Raw genomic sequence first — 6822 nt, 5'->3', positions numbered from 1 at the left:
TCCCAAAGATCTGGAAAAGAGCTACTAGAGTTGTTAATAGTCTTTTTCGTAATAATAAGGTATTCCATGAGTTCCTAGGACGCGTCAGTAGAAAACTTTAGGCGGTCTCTACATTTCAGAAAGAAAACCAGGCAATTTATATGTATAACAACTCTAAGGTGTCACAAGAAGACTTCATATGTTAGTATAAGGTCCCCAGGTGTTATATACGACAGCAAAACACATCAAAGGTTCTCTACATGTCAGTAGAAGCGCTCAGGAATCCCGAAAAATCATATGGAATGCCAATTAAATACCTTTGATATGTTCTGAAGAAGAAGTCTTATGAGTTTCTACGTCAGGGCAGTAGAAAACCCCAGACTCCCTCTATATGTCAGAAATAAAACCTGAGAAATTTTATTATTGCCACCAGAAAATTTAAAAATTTTATTGAAAATAAAAGAGTTCTGAGTTGCCATAAGAAGACTTCGGAGGCTAAAAGAAGGAAGGATATATTATATATTTCAGTAGAAGTTTTTAGATCATTGGAACACATTTCAAGTCTTTTATATTTCAATAAAAAATAGCTCTAGATCCTTCAAATGTCTTGTGAATGTTAGAATAGTACCTCAGACGACTACTCTAGGTCTTTACAATATCTTAGACATCTTCTGAGGAAGAAGTTTCCACGAGAGGCCAGTATAAACCCCAGGCGCCCTCTATATTTCAGAATGAAACTTCAAAATCTCCTATATGTCAGAACGAAATTTAAATATATTTTATATGCTAATAGAAGAGTTCTGAGGTCTCATAAGAAGACTTCAGAGGATAGTAGAAGGTCCTCAGGTCATACACTGGGCAGGATAATTTATCAGATATGTTCTACATTTCGCTAGATCTCAAGTCATCGGAACACCTTTAAAGTCTTTCAGACATCAAGAAAAGATGGCAGTAGAGCCTTCAAATGTCTGTGAAAGTTAGAATAATCCCTCAGACGACTTATGTAGGTCTTTACAGTATCTTTGATATTTTCTGGAGAAGGAGTTTGCAGGACAGACCAGTAGAAAACCCCAGCCGCCCTCTATATTTCAGAAAGAGGCCTGAAAAGTCTTTTATATGCCAGCAGGAAATTTAAATATATTTAGTAGGCTAGTAAAAGAGTTCTGAGATTTCACAAGAAGACTTCAGAGGTTAGTAGTAGGTTCTCAGGTCATATACAGGGCAGGAGAATAGATCGGAGATGTCCTACATGTCAATAGAAAGTCCCAGGTCAATGGAAGACTTGAAAGTCTTTCATACATCAATATAAGATGGCAGTAGAGGCCTTCAAATGTCTTGTGAACGTTAGAATAGTACCTCAGACTTTAAATGACAGTAGAAGCCTTTAAGTTATTTATTTATTTATTTCAAATATTTATTATAATAAAAAATTACAATAAAATTATATAAAAAATAGCACTAGCATCAAAGGCTATCGGCTAAAGCCTTTAAGTTACTTTGCAAAGTAGAATAGGATCTCAACATGTTCTTCATATATTTGTTATAAATTAGATATCTCTTGAATAATAAGTTGTAGATGTTCTTTAGGTCTTTAAAATACCTTATATATCTTCTGAAGAAGGAGTTTCCAAGACAGGCCAGTAGAAAACAGTAGGAGCCCTCTATATTTCAGAAACAAAGCTGAGAAGTCTTATGTATTTAATAGGAACAGTAAATATATTTTATAAGTGTAAAATTTGATTTAGAGGTTATTGGAAGGTTCTCGGGTCTTATATGGGACAGCGGAACACAGCTTAAGGGACCAGCGATGTTATTAATAAATACAGAAAAGCTCCGAGAGGTATAAGGTATTGGAAAAATAACCCATTGGTCTTCTGAAAACCTCGAGATATATTTTATAGGTCACCCAAATATTTTAATATGTTTTATATGCCAATATAAGGCATAAGGAATAATAGAATTATTTTCTGTGATGTATATAGTGGGAATTCTCAAAATTAGCATACAAAATCCAAAATCCATTCACGCCACGAACCTACTGCTCGACGATAGCGCCCTCTGAAGGTCATATTTTCATCGACCAAAGCCACATCTATCGTCGGAGATATTTTAATTATCTGTAGAAAAGCTCATAGGTCTTCCGAAAACTTCTAAATATATTTTATAGATCATCGGAAGGGAAGTGAAAATGGTCTGTAGTGTCACAAGATCCACAATAATCAATATTGTCCCACTGTGTAGACATCTTTTCGGTGATATATGTATATTGTATATGAGCGAGTTTTCATAAGTAGGATATATTAAGGACATCATACAAAATCTACTTAAAAAGTTCTTGGAATTTCCGCCAGAGGACGCATTTCTTGTTACACTGGCCACGAATCTTTGGCTCGACAATAACGGCCTCCCAAGTTTACTGTACACATTTTCGTCGATCAAAGCTACTTCCAACGTTAACTTTGTGTCTTGGATATGGTGGAAAGTTTTGCTAGCAAATAACATAAGGTTCATTCCTCGGATATGATTTGTTATACCTATTCCCAAATATCTACAAAAGGTTTGAGATTAATATATATACAATATGCATTACCTTACAATAAAAAAGGTTTGTGTTCCTAGCGTAGTAAATATTCTCGTGGGTTATAGATTCGTATGTACGATATTGACAGAAGCACCATTTAACGGAAATCTTAGATATAGTGACCAACTGGTCTTATAGAAGGTTGAAGTCGCTGATGTGAGACCTTACTTTAATTCTCTTATCTCAAAAAGGTTTGTATACAGGATGTAGTGAGTATTGACGATAGTTTCAGGTTCGTATATACGATATCGACAAAAGCAACATCTAATAGAAATTCGCTAGTTATTTCCTGCACTTAAAAGTCTCAGTTATTTTTACTGCCTATGAAAGTAGAGACGCCAGAAGTTTTCTCTCTACGTGTTTTTATATGTAAATAGGAAGTCAGCAGAGGATAGCTGAAGTGTTTTATGGTTCCTTATAAGATCCCTTATAGTTGTAGATACCTTTACGGTTCTTTCAAAAGTCAGTAGATGATCGTTAGAGCCTCTTATGGTTATTAAGAAGTTATCCATAAAACCTCAAAAGTTGAATATAGGCCAGTGAAATACTTTAGAAAGTGTCAAAAGTATAGTATGTATTTTATAGGTTGAAGGACAGTTCAGAAGCCACGATGGGGTCCGTAAAAACCTAAGAGATTTTCTAATAGTATCTGGAAAGGATCACAGAGATCAGTAGTGCGATTCTCTAACTCATTTTTTGAGTTGCCGACAAAAATTTGTACATTAAAACGCAACGTTTACATAAGTTGACAACACTATTAGTATCGGTAGAACTTTACGACTACTTTTTATTCGTCGCTAACTTACAGAAACCCATCGTCAATTAGCGAAATTATAAGCATTTCAATTTTACCGATTTTTGTCGGTAACTCTAAAAATTTGTTAGAGAATCACACTAAAGAGATCTGTTAGAAGAGCTCAGAAGTTTTCTATAGGAAGTTAGAGGTCCATTAAGAGTAATTGAAAGACTTTATGGTCCTTTTAAAATTCAGGAGATGGTATTGGTAGTCTTCAGTGGTGTATGAGATGAGCTCTTATAAGTAAGTCAGTAGTCCTCAGAAGTTCGACAGATATCTATGGTGAACTACAACGTCAGATATCGGTCAGTAGACCTCAGAAGCTCATGATAAAACCTTACAACTTTTTATAGGCCAGTGCAAGCCCTTAGCAAGGTTTGTTTCCAGTTGAAGACCCTAGCGGTGTTCTGTATGTTCCCTAGTATGTAAGAGATTTCCCAAAAAGGCACTGAAGTACTCAGAGGTCTTTTGGTAGGCTGTGGATCTCAGAGGTTTTCCTATAACCTAAAGGGTACAGGTCGGTGGAAACCTTCAGAGACCTTCTAAGAGTTCTTAGCAGGGACGTACGCAGGACGTTTCCCATCCGTCCGAAGTCTTTGTAAGTTCTTAGTAATTGTTATATGCCTGGGAAAGTGGTCAGAACTACTTAAGAATTCTCAGAGTTCTTTGAATACTTCTGTAGGTCAGCTGAAGACTGTAAATGCCTTATATAAGTCCCTGGAAGAGCTTAGATCTCTTCCATAAATCTGTCGATATCTATATGGTGTCGTAGTCAGTCAGTCAGGAGTCAGGAAAAGCTTTCCTTTAGATATTAGCGGAAACAATTTTATAAGTCAGCTGAAGATCTATGAGTTCCATACAGGTCAGTAACATTAACATCTTTAGGTCATTATTAAACATTTAATGCCTTCCTACCACAATCCCGTAGAATATTCAAAGGAATAGAAGTCGGAATGAGTTGGTAAAATCCATTCAAGAAGACCTCGAAAGCCTTCATAATACAAGATTTCTAAAGTCAGTAAAATATTTAAATGGCCAGTTAGTGATTTCAAAGAAGACATCCGAAGTTTTTATAGGCCCTTAGAAGACCTGATAGCTTTATTATTTCGATATAACCAGGATCAAGGGTAAAGAGCAGCTCTATAATATACTGATCATATTCTGTCAGGCGAAACTGGGTCTATATTGGTGTCATGAAGTGAGATAAAGCCATGATAATGTACTATATGATAACCGCCATCTACACGTCAACACGTGAACCATGTGTGTGAGGTTGATGTCTGAGAAAAATCAGTAGAATGATATATTTTCATGAGTGAATAGGCAACCCTATGAGTTAGTGTAATACCCTAGACAGACGGCAACGCTAATTTGCATTAAGATGTGCATTTAATATTAGCCTGACAGACGACAGTTTCTGCATTTACGAAACAGCTGATTGCTGTTTTGTTGTTGTTTGCACTGTATTTTTTGTTTTCCTTGTGTCTCAGAGAATGAATATGCACTCTCTCTCATGTGAATATGGGCTTTCTCCTACGGTATTGCCATATTGAAACACCTAAATGCCCCTTTAAATTCAGTTTGATGTTGTGCATTAAGTATGTGGATAATGCACGAATTATTTTGAATTAAGGCAGTTAATGCAAATTAACGCTGCCGTCGTCTAGGGTATTAGATAGTAAAATAGCTTCTAGAAGGCTGTAGAGCATCTTAAAAGCCTAATTAGAAGATTCAAAGTGTTGCTAACGAATTTCAAAGGAGGTACAGTTTAAACATAGTGAACGGGCTTTGTAGTTTTTTTATACGTTAGTTGAAAGCCTCAGGTGTCCGTAAAAGGTCTCTAGAAGACATACGAGCATTATATTGGTTTAAAAAAATAATTTAAAAGCATTTAAAAACATTATAAACTCTCCAAGACCTCTTTGGAGCCTTAGTACTCCCTATCAGAAGTTAGTAAAATATGTATTCACAGGACTCCATATGCCAGTAGATCACCTTGGATATGTCAACAGAAGATTTAAGAAGCCTCAGTGAAAATCTGAGGGTCTTTCAAAGGAAATTGGTAGGTATTTTGTGGTTCTGAGGTTGAGTAGACGGTTTGAGAAGTTTTACTAGGTCAGTAAAATGGCTTCGATATTTGTATGGATCAGTGGAAAGTCTGAAGATGTTTTATGGGTCGGTAGAAGACTTGTGTGAATTGATGAGGCCCTATGCTCCACAGGGAGTGAAGAATAACAGAAGAAGAAGAAGAAGAAGAAGAAGAAGAAGAAGAAGAAAAAAGACTTGTGAGCTCTTTTTAGCTCCATTTTTGGTCATTAGAAATCCCTTGAAGTCTTTCTTAATGATTGTATATCTTTGAGTTCCCTATAGGTCAGTAAAATAATTCAATGAATTAAACACCCAAGGACATCATAATGCCAGTAGGAAATCTCAGACGTCAGTGAGGTGTCAGTATTTAAACCTGTGATGCAGTAAAGGATAGTAAAAGACCTTCTAGAAAAGAGTGGAGGACCGCAAAGGTTTTCCTAAGACCAGTAGTAAATTTCAGAAGTTTTCTATAGGAAAGAAAAGATTCAGCGGGTCGGTAGGGTATCTCAAAGTACTTTTATAAACCACATGAAGACCTCAAAAGTTTGTACTGGCCCTTTGTTGGCCTTTAATGCCCCCTATCTTTATACAAAAGTCCAAACGGCTGAAGCTAAAGGTTAAAACAGTGTAATCGCTATAGGTATCTAGCTGTAGGAAAAGGCCTTGATATTGTACTATATGATTTAACGCCATCTACACTTCAACACGTTAACATTATTACTGTGGTAAATGTCTGAGAAAGTTAAAATAATGAGCATACTTTTAGGGTAAAATTTAATTGGAATAAATTACGAGATTATGGTTTCTCAGCCGCTTAGAGATTCGGCAACTCTACGCTGTTGAATCTGTGCTGAAACACGATTTTCGTATGCTTTGACTTTTGACTTAAAGCCGGAAGAACATGCAACGTAATGAATTAAGCCAGAAATCCTCTTATGTGACGAGGCCTTAAAGAATCTGAGATTTAAGCTAGTATTAACAAGTAAGCAAATGCTTTAGTCGGGACGGGGCCGACTATGTGATACCCCACACCACTACACCTGTGCATCTAACACGACGTCTCCTGGTTACTGATTGAAACCTTTGCTGGTCTTCTTGATTATCATTTTACATGTCCTTAATACAAAATAGAAGCAGAGGTATTTGTGAATTTGTATTGATTTAAAGCTCGGACGTATTAATTTAAAGCACTCTTTACAATATGTCAAACAGAAGCAGAAAAATTCATCAATTTTTGTAACGCAATTGAGAACATTTTAAAGCTCAGTATGTCTCCATTGTTGAAACGCATACAAGCAAAGCTGAGATACTCGTCAGTATAATTCAAATACAAAAATGGGAAAGTGGGATGTGCGCCAACCTATTTTGCGTCATACAT

This window comes from Musca autumnalis, unplaced genomic scaffold, assembly GCF_047663935.1.
Source record: "Musca autumnalis isolate F117 unplaced genomic scaffold, ASM4766393v1 scaffold_4, whole genome shotgun sequence".
NCBI lineage: Eukaryota > Metazoa > Arthropoda > Insecta > Diptera > Muscidae > Musca > Musca autumnalis.
This window is presented reverse-complemented; position numbering follows the sequence as displayed.